Source organism: Eptatretus burgeri, chromosome 11 (assembly GCF_056783735.1).
Source record: "Eptatretus burgeri isolate ZD-2024b chromosome 11, Ebu_testis_v1, whole genome shotgun sequence".
NCBI lineage: Eukaryota > Metazoa > Chordata > Myxini > Myxiniformes > Myxinidae > Eptatretus > Eptatretus burgeri.
Window position 1 is genome coordinate 35,650,589 of NC_140971.1, and position 14,446 is coordinate 35,665,034.

Genomic DNA, 14,446 nt, shown 5'->3' on the forward strand with positions numbered 1-14,446 from the left:
GCCCATATGGTGTTTGGGGGTCTTAGGTGTTTTTAAGAGTCTTAATAACCTCTCACATTCCCGGTTTATTAAAGGTTATGAGAGGCCAAAGCTTCATAGAACGTAGGAGAGAAGCGCCGAAGTAGGTATACAACATATTATTGCATAAAATTCATGAATTTATCAAACTAATGCATTCAAACATTAATTTCTAAACTCCAAAATGCTGATCAACAGATCCACACCATTACAAAGACAGTGATCGGTGACAATGTCCCGTTTCCCTTACTTTTCACTTTGCTTTACCTAAAGTCAAAATCGTTTTTTCTCGCTTTGGCTGTTGCAGTCATGAATGATGTCGTAATCCAAAGACCTGACAATTCCACTCTCAATACTCAAAAGGGACAAAGCAGCGAGATGCTGTTGAGTCATGGTGGATTGGGCACATTTTAACCCTTTTTCGAAGAGAGGATTGTTAATCTCCTCTACAGTTACTGATCATCAATCAGAAACAGTCGTAATGCAGTTTCAGCATTTGGGAAATGTCAATGTTGGATTCCATGATAACGCAGCACACCCACAGAGTTGCTTTCATCTATGTCGTTCTTTCTCTTTGTCTTTATGTCTGTCCGTCCATATCTCTCTCAATCTCTGTCTCTGTCTCTGTCTCTCTCTGTCCGTCCGCCTCTCACCATCTTTCCGCCTCTCTGAAGGATGTGAATTCGGCAAATTGCTGAAATGATTTAGTAAAATCTACCGGGAGATGTTGAGAAGTGACGTCCCATTCACCTGGGTTGTTGGAGGACACTGGACCAGAATCAGCGAGAATGGTAGGATCAGTGCTTGGGCTTCTGTCTTCAGAGGAGGAGGGGGGGTGGGGTGCGACACTACGGCGAGCAAAGTCACTGGAGGCTGATCCTATCAATCAGATGCAACAGATTCACCCATGCTGGTGTTGTCACCTGAACATTTTCACTGGATTTATTAGGAGCAACAAAAAAGTCCTCAGAGTTGGTGTACCTTTCAGCATCGCATGACGTCTTTGCCCCCTTAGTTTGGTTTCCTTTAGTTTTGCCAGCCTCTTTCATAGACAGCAGCAGAGTACCCACCCTCTCTCTGGGTGGGTCGAGTTTGCACATTACTTGCTGAAAAAAGGTACAGTCTGTGTTTTGCAAGAAGACGATAGATGTATATGTGGTGTGCTCCTAAAAGGTTATAGATGGTCGAAAGGTCAAAAGGGTATGTTCCAACAGTAGTTCGGGTCGAAGGGGTTGAAAGAGTCGAATCTCTCAATCATGAACAAAGGGTGTAAAAAGGTCTAAGTGGTCTAAAGCTCTAAATAGTCAAGGGACCAAACTGTCTAACATGTCTGAAAGATGTAAGGGGTCTAATGGTGTTAAGGTCTAAGGGGTCTAAAAGGAGTCAAAGGACTGAAGTGGTCTAAAAGTTCTAGGAGTCTAAAGGGTAAAAAAGGTCGAAAGGGTGAAGGGGTCTAAAGGTGTCTTAAAAGTAAAAGGGGTCTTTAGGGGGTACTAAGGGCTCCTAAAGATCTTGGAGTGTCTTGAGGAGTCTAAGGGGTCTTAAGGATCTTTAATGTCTTTGGGTTTTTTAAGGATCTAAGGGGGTCTTAATGTTCTTGGGGGTCTGAGGAGTCTATGGGTCTAAAGCGTCTTGGGGGTTTAAAGCATATTTGGGAACTTAATGGTGTTGAGGGTCTTGGTGATCTTGGGGGTCTTAAAATTCCAAACTGTCTTTGGAGTGTCAAGGGGTCTAAAGGTATGAAGAGGTCTGGAACTCGCACGCACGCACACAAGGACGGATGCACGCATGGCTCCTTTTATATTTCGATACTGGTCGATTAATCATCAATACAGAAATTGTGGAAAAACAAAATGGGTTTCGAAAATTTGAGGGCCAAAACAATATGTGGGCCCAAGGCTTATTGGGGTTAATCCAGCCCTGGGTATCCCACATCCCCTTTCATACAGTACCCTCCCTGGACATCATTGTCCCATATTCTCAATTTCTTGGGCTTATTTCCATCACGGATACCAATTACCATGACAAACACTGACAAAGTGACAGTCAAAGTGACAGATCGACAGGTGTTTCTGACAAATCTGATTGCCCCAACTCGGCAGAGTCATTATGAGTGCCCACGCGATCAGCGATAGCATCTGAATATCTGATGAGTGATGACACAAAATCTGAATTATTGTCCATGCACTGTGTTGGAACAATAAGTAATGTACAGCGGGTGGTATGAGCAATAGCTATGCTGGCTTGCGCATGTGGACTGACTACAGCCTGCAGATGAGATTATGTAGCAGTGATCCTGATCAGATATGATATGCGGATAATCAGATATGCAGAGCACACTCCAGATTAGGGCAGATACACTGGTGATTAGCAGGGCAGAGACAATGTGTTAGCGTGAAAGATGACACCTGTTGATAACACTGGTCTGCCTCATTTCAGAGGTCGAGGTTTTCTCAACGGTTATAATATTCTTTTTGCATGCTGAATTTAGAAATGTTTCTAATTTCACTCAATCAGGTCAAGTTTTTATGCTATCTCAATTTTAAGGAAAAAATAATCAAAATTTTTGTTTTTTTAATTAGCATTTTTTTTACTCAAAATCAGACTTACATTGACAGAAAATGTACAAACTATATATAAAATAACGCACAAGTACCATTAATGTGAAATTCAACATTAAAAAGACGAAGGAAAACAGCGACTGCTGGAGCGACTGAAGTTGGGTGTTGCCAGAAACAAGGATTTATCTATATTTTTCTGAAATTGAAATGAAAGTAATTGTGAAGGCACTTTCTTCCACATTAACGGTACTTGTGTGTCATTATATGTATAGTTTATACATTTTCTGTCAATGTAAGTCTGATTTTGAATTAAAACAAGTGAAATCCTTCAATACAGCGCGTGTGGTGAAGCAAATGAGTACACTAATGTTAAAATATGCAATTTATGCTTTTTCAGTTGAAAAACAATTAAAAAGCGTACTTAATATTTGAAATGTAAAAATCTTGTTATTATTGTGATAAGCACCTTTATATATATAACAGAAGGAATGAAATCCTTCGATACAGCGTAGCAGGGGACCGCAAAAGAATGATAGCATAAGAAGAACTTAGCTTTCAGCGTTCGGCGATCGGCGCAAAATGCGATGGTGGGCAGAAATGACGTCTTTCTTTCGTTCGTACATGAGAGGGGCGAGTTTCTTGGTTTTTTACCTGTCAAGCAATAAATTAAATGGTTTTCACATATATAACACATTAGTTTCACAAATTTCCATTAAAATACTCGGGCATTTCCGTCAATTCTCGCTATTTCCTTCTAGGTTACGCACTGCCATCTACCGGATGGCCGTCATTGGCTGTCTTGAGGGACGTGGGGGGTGGGGGTTGGGGGGGGACAGGGGACACCAGAGACGTGGTGGACACCAGGGACATTTCAAACTCGGTGCCATTGTATACAGCGCACGCGCTGTAAAAATGCGAATTAAAAAAACAAAATTTTGATTTTTTTTTTCCTTAAAATTGAGATAGATTAAAAAAAAAAAAATCCTTAAAAAATATCCTTATCCTTTTTTTTTTATCCTTAAAAAAAGATAAAATGAAAAACTTGACCTGATTGAGCGAAATTAGATACATTCCTGAATTCAGCATGCAAAAAACATACGAGAACCGTTGAGAAAACCTCGACCACTGAAAAAAATATTTCAAATGCTGCCCAGTGTAATAGGTCGTACAGCATGTACTGTGATGGGACTTGATCTGTGTCCAACTGCTTCAACTTCGGGGGTTCGATTTTTGTTGCTTCGGTTCAAAACCACTCGATGCATTTTTAAAATCCATTTTCTCAACAACCGTGAGTCTCGTCGATACGAAATTTTACAAATCGGTGCGCCTCCTGTCAAATTTTTCGGCATAATTTTGACGTCATACGTCACGTGGTACAGGTGCCATCTTGGAAAAACCAAAAAACTTCGCACCTTTATATCTCTGAAACCACTCCATGGAAAATTTTTTACACATGGCTCATTCTCAAGTACTCCCCATGTGGAATAAGATGTGTTCATGGTGATGTCATCGCTTTCTTCATCATCACCTCATAATACGACAAGCACAATGCTCGATTGGATAAGTAATGAAAATTTTTCTTTGCAACTGTTGGTCCAATTGACATGAAATTTTGACCATAGGTGCACCTCCTCCTGTAGGAACTTATAATGATAATTATGACGTCACAGGCCACATTGTACAGGCACCATCTTGGAAAAACTGAAAAACTTTGCACCTCTATATCTCCGAAACCACTCCATGGAAAAAATTAAAACATGGGTCATTGTCAAGTACTCCCTATGGGAAATAAGATATGTAATGATGTCATCGGTGCCTTCATTATGACGTCATAATTCGAAATGTGCAACGCTTGATCCAGTCAGTATAAAAATAATTTCTCTGCAATTATTGGTCCAATGGACACAATTTTCACCAATGGAGCAGCTTGTCCTGGAGAATTTTTCAATGCTAATTATGACGTCATATCACGCGGTGCAGGCGTCATCTTGGGAAAAGCAAAAAAAATAAAAAATAAACTTTGCACCTCTAACTCCAAAACCGCTCCATGGAAAATAGTGAAACATGGCTCATTGTCAAGTACTCCCCATAGGGAATAAGATATGTTAATGATGTCACTGGTGCCTTCATTATGACATCATAATTCGACAAGTGCAATGCTTGATCCAGTCAGTAGGAAAAATAATTTCTCTGCAATTGTTGAAACTGCTAACCGATCAATGCAAAACTTTAACCAATTGATCAACTACCCATGGGAAATATAGTTTGATAAAAGTAACATCATTGGTCACTGGTCTGGCACCATATTGGATCAAAGAAAAAAATACCTAAAAAAAAAAAAACAGAGGAGTTCGCTTACACCAAATTCTTGCACCACACACAGGGTAAGTATTCTATGCATCGGTAAGAATCGGTTAAAAATTAAATAAATCTCGTATCCAGATATGAATTCGGATCTTCATCAAAATTAAATAAATTCTTCCAAGTGGCATTCCCAACCTGTCCACTAAGTTTTGTCGGAATCCATTCATAACCTTTTGAGATGTAGTGCTATATATAATTTTTGGCCTTATCTCTCAATCGTGAAGAATCGCTTAAAAAATTCTCAAATTCAGATCCAGATTTGGATCTTCACCAAAATTAAACATTGCTATCCTTGGCCAGTCACCTACTGTACATACACAAAAATTTCAGAACAATTGCTTGAACACTGTGGCCAAAAATCATGTGACAAACACACAAACAAATGCTACAGATCAACATACTTCGTGAAAAAAGTTTTTTCGCCAAATAAACAGACAGACAGACAGACAGACAAACGAACAAATGGACCGAAATGCAATACCCACTACCTCTTGCGAGGATAATAAATTTTATTTACCTTTTTATTGTTAATTTTGTTGTGATTGAGTTGGAACCTGTAGCTTTTTCAACTTAAAGAGATACCAGTTACTCAACAATCCCCTTCAGCAATTATTGTGAATGATGTTTTTGATGTCCAGAGTGATTACCTGTAAGCAAACCGGTGTAACAGTTTAACTACCCCCCCCCCCGGACAACTAACCCCCCCCCGGGGGGGGGTACTTGTCCTAGGATTAAAAATAGAAAATGGATAAAAAATAGTATGTAAAGAACATGAACACCTAGAGGTATATATTTTTAGTATAAATCTATTTTTGGCCATAGGGGGGCAAGTTATCCAGAGAGGGGGAAGACATCCGAGGACAAGTACCCCCACCGGGGGGGAAGTTGTTCAGGGGGGGGGAGTTGTCCAGGGGGCGACTTATCCTGTTACACCGGCACAAAATCACGTGTGATATGCAAATATAGGCTTCACCCATTCTGTGAACTTTCACAACCATTATTTCTCCGAATGGACTTGGTAATTCCAATCCTCCCTTCTGGATTTGATAATGACTAATTTTCCTGAAAATGTGATCCATGACTCTGCTGTTCCTCTTCTGCCTCAATAGGTTCATCTGATCATGTGCTTGTGAGAGTCAACATCTCTATGGCCACAGTCAGAGAGCGCCGTGGAGTCTGGCAGTTCACCCAGACTGACTGACAGAGACTGCAAGCTGCCCTCTCGTGTCAAGACTGGTCCTTCAGTTCCACCTCTCTTGATATTAATACTGCCTGGGAATCCTTCCAAACTAGCTTGCTTTCCATGATGTACATATTTATACCATCTCATCTGCAGTTATCATACCTATCCTCTCTCCCTTGGTACACATAATCCTGTGGTGAGGCAGTTGTCTTCTAACATCCAGCCTTCTCTTCCTGGAATACAAATCCAACCAAAGGCAACTTTCAGATCATCCCACAAAGCCTGGAACAGGTGTGTGTCCACTCTCAGGAAAGCCAGAAAACAACATCTGACCAACTTCAAGGCTGAACTCTCAAACTTGTCTGCCTACTCTAAAACCTGGTGGAACCTTGTTCGGTACGTCTCTGCAGTGTGCTCCCCCTCCATTCCTTTCCTCACTTCAAATGGCACCACAGCCAACTCCACTCATGAGAAGGCTAAATACCTCAATTCTAGAGCCTCATGTTGGCTTAGTGGTGAGTGTGGCTGGCTTGGAATCTTCGGGTCCTGAGTTTGAGCCCTGTTGATCACTGAAACAACACCAGGTGGAGTTGACTCAGCCTGTCATCCTTCCAAGTTTGGCGAAATGAGTACCAGTGTACTGATATAGGGCCACAGCATCAGCAGCATAGTTACGCCCCCCCCCACCCCCAAAAAAGAAAGCCACCCAGCAGCCAAACTCCTATACACAAGAAAAAGAAGCACTTCAATTCTGTGTTTGCCTCCAAATATTGTGTCCCCAACCTTCCCAATCACACCCAAATGCTCCTGGACTCCGTGTCTATTAAACTTGAGAAGGTGGATCAGATCACATCAGCTCACGTGTCCGATAAACCTGCTCTGCTGCTCTTGCACATCCTTTCTCTCTGTCGTTTTCACTCTACAATTTACCTTAGATCAAATTCCATCTGCTTGGAAAGCAGTTAACATCAATGCCTTAGATAAAAAGGGGCAAAATCTGATCCCCTTAACTGCAGACCGAACAGCTTACTTTCAATCATCAGCAAGGTCATGGAATTCATCATCACAGTTGATATGAAATCCTTCCTTTTCTCTAATGGCCTCATCTCAGATTAGCAATTTGGTTTCAGACAAGGTCACTCCACCTTGGACATGCTGATTCTACTTTCTCAACAATGGATGAAGGCCCTCAATGTCAGACATGAAATCAGGGTCATCTCTTTAGACATATCTCGTGTTTTTGATACAGTCTGACATGCTGCCTTACTCTACAAACTCTCTACCGATGGCATCAAAGACTAACTCCACACACTTGGCTTACTGACTTCCTCAACTCTTGGAGTCAACGTGTGACTCTCAATGGAATTCTTTCATCTCCTCTCCCTGTCAAGGCTGGAGTGTCTTTTGGCAGTGTTCTTGGCTCAATACTCTTCCTCATCTTCATCAACGATCTCTCTGATTGGAAAATCCCCTTTATCTATTTACTGATGAATCTACCCTCTGCCCAGACATACCTCATCCTTCAGACAGGCAGGCAGCAGCCTCCTCCATCTCTTCAGACCCTGACAAAATCACAAGCTGGTCAAACACTTGGATTATGTCTTACAATCCAAACAAATCTCACCCTCACATTCTCCCTCCAAAAGGACTGTCAGGCACATCCTCCCTGCTTTCTTAGCAATCGTCGTGGGGAAGTTTATTCACTCAAACTTGTGGGTCTCGTTATCAGCCATGATCTTTCTTGGGCAAACCACATTTCCAATTGCTTAGCCCTACTTTTCAATAAATGTTATTCAATACCCCACACACGCTTTCTCACTTGCAGAGACCATCGTGTAATACAGGTAGCTCGTTCATTTGTGTGCGCTTCATATCATTGTTGCTGAGTACGAGCATTCCACTGATGCGGTGCCACTGTAAATCAAGGCTGGAATTTGGAATTTGTTTAGAATGCCGGCAATAATTCGCTGACTTCATTGAAAGACACAGTGGGATCTTTAATGTCCATCAACTAATGCTATCAGATGGCTCACCAGTTTAACGTACACCCACGAGACACCGTACTCATTGGTGCAACACCCTTCTGCGAAAACACCAATTTTACAGTTTTTAGTCAGGTCGGGAATTGAACCCAGACAACATAGCTCAAAGATAAATGCATTACCTTTGCACCATTCTGTCAAACCACTACAAAGACTGTCTTTTGCATTTGGATTTCTCAGCTTTCCTTGGAAGGCAGTCATGTGATCCAGTGGATAACTGCATTCCAGTTTGCTCCCTGATTGAAGATGTTCAAGTTTACAATTTGATGGTGTTGCCAGAAGAAGCGCAGAAGAAACAAGGAGAAAAAGACATATTTCAGAGTCCCCATGGTTTTAGTAATTTTGCTGCATGGAGTTAAAGAGCGAACCCATATTTACAGAGACATGACAGAAGTAAATAGACACCTTAATTTTATTCATTTCATCTGTGTAAAGCAAGTTTTACTCAGTGATTTGTACTAATATTCAACGATTTATTTGCATAAACGAGTTCCTGGGTTTTGTACGACAATTAACGATGCCTTGAACCCAGGGAGCACATGACCTTTGTGATTTTCAAAGACGACAAATTGTTGGCCAATTGGAAGGTGGAGTCAGCCAGCACCAGAACGTTGGCATTCCACTTTCTATGGTCAATCGGATGATTGTGCAATTCACCAGCGAAGGCAAGGAATCCACAGCTTCCCGTTCTGGTTGACCTGGGCCCTCAGAAAGGTGTCTTCGAGCTGTCAAGTGGTCCACTGAGAAAACTCCCCATTGTTAGGCAACAGATGTTGCAGAGGAGGTCCAAGTTAGCTCAAGAACTGCCGTGCGGTACCTTCATCAACTGGGCTATGATGGGAGAGCAGCTAGGAGAAAACCTCTTCTTAGACCAACCAATATTCAAAGGAGAAAGAAGGGGGCTGACGAGATGGCCAACAGACCCTTGGAGTTTTTACAAACTATCATTTTTTCAGATGAGTCCAAATTTACTCAATTTTCTGAAAGTGGATGCGTATGGTTTTCGAGACTCCCCAGTCAAGAGTTTTCTTTGAACTGATTGCAGCCAACTGTCAGACACGGTGGTTTTTCAGTGATGGTGTGGGGAGCAATCTGGAGAGCTGGTCGGTCAGAGCTTGTGGAGTGTGTTGGCAACATCAACTCGACGATATACATTTCTATCCTTGAGGATGGACGTCTCCCCATCTTCTCCACTGGTCAGATGGTCAAAAACAACACACTGTTCATGGAAGATGGAGCTCCATGCCACACTGCAAAAAAGACCAAAGAATGGCAGGACAGAAATGGGATCAAGCGACTTCCATAGCCAAATCAGTCTCCTGATATGAATCCCATTGAACACCTCTGGGCCATATTGGATCGAGCTGTGCGAAAAAAATCCCAGGAAACCAACATCACGAACAGAATTGCTAACCCGTTTGCGTGAAGCCTGGGCAGAAATCCCACAAGAGAAAATTTCAGAACTCGTTAGTTCTATGTCTGAAAGAGTAAAAGCGTTGAAATCTGCAAATGGCAAGTCCACAAAATACTAGTGTCTGTATTAAAATGGATCAAATGTTCAATAAATAAATTCTTTTAAAATCATGGTGTCTATTTACTTCTGTCATGTGTCTGTATTTACAACTAAAATGGCCACCAGTCTATCAGATGGCCATCTTTTATCTGATCGCAAAATATAGTGAGTTGCACATGCATGCCATCATTTACTGTGTGTGTGTGCCAAGTTTGAACAAAATCAGAGTATGCATATCCGATAAATGGTTGGGGTCACGTTTAAGTAACAAAATGGCCGCCAGTCGGCTATCTTGGAGCTGATCTCAAAAACAAAGGAGGTGAATATGCAAGGCATTATTTATTATCTGTGTGCCAAGTTTGAGCATGATCGGTAAATGTATGTCTGAGAAATGGTTGAGGACGTGTTCAACATCGGGTTTTTAGAACCAAAATTGTCGCCAGTCGGCTATCTTTGATTGAATCGCAAAACAAAAAGACGTGCATATGTACACCATCATGAGTTGTCTTTGTGTCAAGGTTGAACAAAATCAGTCCATACATGTGCGAGATATGGCTGCAGACAGACGGATGCACGGATAGACAAGACCCAATCTTTCAAACCTCGTTTCGGACAAAGTCCAACTGGAGCTAAAAATAAGTGGAAACAAATTAGATACGTCAAAGAGCTGCTTCTGTTTCTGTGAAAAGAACTTTGTTTGATATCTGAAGTCATAGAATCCTATATGACAATTTATAACACTTGCATGGACATTTCATGAAATTCTCATCTGGTTTCCAAATGTCATGGAAAAAAAGTTGGGGCAATACCCCCTGGCTGCTCATCTGGTAGCGGATGGATAAGATAACCAGGGAACGACGAGTAGGCGTGATAACACACAAAATATGTAACGGAGAAGAAAGTAAATACCTATGGAATTTTTTTTTATTAATGCCGTGAACAAACTTTGGAACATCACGGGTGATGAAGGTTGTGGTGAAGTTTGCACGAAACCCGGGAAGGTGGGACCTGTCCCCTCGGCACGTTTGCTTGTTTGTTATCGTGGCTTTGGTTATAAAAACGTAGGGAAAAGTCACAGGGCAATTACATACTGGGGAAGCCATCTTTGATCCCCACCTAATTAACATCCCCCCCCCCCGCCGTATGGTGAAAAGAAAAGGCAATTACATACTGGGGAAGCCATCTTTGATCCCCACCTAATTAACATCCCCCCCCCCCCCCCCGTATGGTGACACATAACACTTAAGCTCACAATCTCCCTACTGAATTACATCGAGATGTCTCCTACACGTCCATGGATGAAACAACTCTATACAATCCTATCTTTCTTATGAAATGCCTTCATCTACCCCACAGACATAACAATATTTTGGGGGGCAACCCCCCTGTAAACCAACTTGGACCCCATTTTTTAAAATGGCTGGCGTGAACAAACTTTGGTACATCAAGGATGATGAAGGTTGTAGTCATGTTTCATCGAATTTGTGTGGTTTTTCAAAGAAATCAAATACCTCTTTAGGGGTGGGGGGGGGATTAACCCCACTCAGTCAACTCCCTCGACCCCTTAGACCCCGATTTGCTTTTTAATGGCGTGAACAAACTTTGGTACATCACGGGTGATGAAGGTTGTGGTGAAGTTTCATCAAAATTGTGAGTGTAGTTCCTGAAAAGAAAGTAAATACATATTTTGCTGGGCAACCCCCTTGAAAACCAACTCAGACCCCAATTTTTTTATGCCATGAATGTGTACATACACGGTGATGAGTGTTGTGGTCACGTTTCATTGAAAATCGTATATGTAGTTTCAGAGAAGAAGTTGCAAGTATGACGCACCATGCCATCAGCTCCATGGAACTACGTTCCAGGTGAGCTAAAAATAAAATAAAATAAAACAAATCAGGGGATTTTTGGAAGTCAAATAAAGGGATGAACAGGAAACATCGATTCATCCATGTGATGAAAAACTACAGACCATCAATATTAAGCAACATTGGTGTAAAATGAAGATCATTTGATCTGAGCAATATTTCCGTAAACATTTTCCAAATTGCCCCACGCGATGATGCCTTGTTATGCTTGTTTACCTCGTTATTTTCCAAAGAAAGGTGCCTCGTTATGCTTCTAGCTACAGGAGTTAAACTCTTTGTGAAGTAAGAATCATTCGTTCAGTGGGAATCAAAACAAGAACTAAGTGTGAGCAGAATTTGATACTCGTATGCAGTTACAGCATAACACCAGCTGAAGCCCGGAGCATCTGGTCTGGACTGAATACGCTGCTGGTGACTGTCCTGTCAGTAGAAAGACACATCCAAAGCTATTGGCTGCAGTGCTCCTGTGGAATCTGTCCCGTGGTTACAGGACTTCACCACACTTCAAAAACATGAGAAGATGAGTTTATGTCCTGTGACACATCGCACACCTTGGGATGGCAGCACAATTTCCCAAGGTGAGTGGAACATCACAGGAAACAGGTACGGCACTACAAATCATCTGAAAAGTATTTACATGCAGTTCCTTTGGATATCCGGCAAAAACCCAATGGAAAATGTTTTGCTGGACATTGATGGTCTTATCTGGAGTTTTCAGCATATGGACATTTTTGTGCTTCCCTGTCCTGTCTGTACATCCCTATTTTTTTTTTTTTTGCCTGTATGTTCATTTCTTCCATATCTCTCCATCCTCCCATGTATGCCAGCTCCCTCCGCTCCATCAATAAGCTCTTCCATGAGCCTCCACCTGTGTTAGAAGAAAAAAGTTTAAGAGCACAGGATACATGTGTGATCACTGTAAAATAGTGCATATTTTAACTGGTCATGATGTGATATTACTTTCTGCACAATTCCACATTTATGAAGATGCCGATATGGTCAAGGTGCAAGGAAAAACATGTTTACCTCCACCACCAAAGGTGAAGGAGGTTATGTTTGCACCCCTTTCTGTCTGTTTGTGTACAGGATATCTCAAAAAGTTGAGGACGGATTCAGATGAAGCTTAGTGGACAGGTTGGGTGTGTGACAAGGAAGAATTGATTCAATTTAGATGAAGATCCGGATCTGGATACGATAATTATTTAATTTTTAAAGTGATTCTTCACCATTGAGAGAAAGGGCCAAAAACGATATAGTGCTGTATAGCATGATATTTTAAAAATGTATTGGGCCCGATACGTTCTCGTGGATCAGGCATTACGTGGCAGAGGTATGCGCTCTACCGAGTGCCCTTCCAGTTTCAGCTGTTTCTGTTTCGATTCCATCTAATGGAGACTCCAGTGAGTTTTCCAAAAAAACAATTGATGAGGCCTTAGTTTCAGGCATTCCCAACACCCATCGTTTTTGAGGAGAAAGAAGAGCGAACAAGGATGTGTACAAGATGGAGTGTCATGGGAGACAAGCCAGCTGGCATACGGCATTGTACAATCGTCTTGAACAAACCGCCAGCAGTTTATTCCATGGTGCATTGGAGTCCAAACTATCAGTAAGCGGTTGGCAAAAGTAGGGGTATAACCATCTGCAGCTGTTCTTCTTGGGTGAGAGTCATAGCTGATGGAATGAATGAACTGTAGCAGGAAGGAATGTTAAATAAACAAAAGTTTGGAACATTGTCACGAAGATATGCAAAGACAATCTGTGGCACGTTTATACTTCCGGAAGTTTATAATTCCGTATAATTAATAGCACTGATCAAGTAAAATTAATTTCTAAAAACTTTTAAAGTTTAAACTGCCCTTTATTGTTGTAATTCTGTAAAGTGGAAGCTATTATCATAATATTTGGTATTATAGGGATTTTATATTGTGCACCTGAAAATTCCCTCCACCCCTACCAAAACCCAAATAAAAGGTCCAACAGGATACTTACCTTCTAGCTGTCTTGTTTTAGTTTGATCCACGACCTGAACTATTAAACTGCTGCATTGGTGCTTCGCAGGTAGGGTGTTGCATCAGAAGGTGCGCCGTCCCTCGGATGGAAATTAAGCCGGGCGTCTTGTCCGCTGGCATTAGCTGGCGAACATTAAAGATCGCACGGTGTCTTTCACGGAGAGTAGGCAAGCTATCTTTGGCACCTTGAACAAATTATACAATCCTGCACAAATCAGCTTCAGTCGAAGGTCCAGCTGCTGAAAGACAGGCCATAAAACGTTCTGCAACAGACCTCACAAGAAAGGTAGAAATTGGGGCCATAAATTAGTGGTTGTACAATCTAAGTAATTTTAGAAAGATTGGATTCCACGTTAGGAACAAATCAAGAGAAAAATACTTACTTTGACAGATGTTTTTTTATTTATTTAATTTCTGATCCGACAATGTGTTTAACATTTCATACATGCCATCTATTCGTTCATTCATCCGGCAGACGCAGATCATGGCGTGATGTGTCAATGACTCCTCTCAAGGTGAGCGTGGGGTGGGGCGTTCTCTGGGATGCTTCTTGCCAGGTGGTGGGTGAATGAATCAGAACATACATGTGCAGAATACAATTTCAGTTTCAGACGTGTGAAAGGTGTTCGTTTTATATAAGTATTTGCTATTAATTGCAATGGTCAAAACATGGAAGTCAACTTTGAAACAATCCAGTCTAAAAAAAAAAAAAAGTCAAAAGTGTCTTAAAAGTCTAGAAAGAGTAGAAAGGGGTTGAAAAGGGACATTATTAATGGACGTAATTAATAGATATAGTCGCGGTCCAATAATACGCAATTAACAGACTAACTCAGGTTCCAACTCGCCTGCAAATAGTACGTAATTAATAGACAAACTCCTGTTCCACGA

General features: G+C 41.4%; 1 protein-coding gene across 3 annotated transcripts in view; it reads right to left on the reverse strand.

The window, feature by feature from the left end:
- Nucleotides 1-14,446, reverse strand: part of LOC147016859 (ornithine decarboxylase-like) — a 122,441-nt gene that overhangs the window by 84,953 nt on the left and 23,042 nt on the right. For 2 of the 3 annotated variants that reach the window (XM_085845983.1, XM_085845982.1), the window contains exons 2-3: nt 13,539-14,107; nt 11,436-13,237 (exon numbers count right to left, since the gene is read on the reverse strand). The gene's annotated coding sequence lies outside the window, so the exon portion shown is untranslated. The remainder of the gene's footprint in view (nt 1-11,435; nt 13,238-13,538; nt 14,108-14,446) is intronic. The other variant, XM_085845985.1, reaches the window with a different exon arrangement.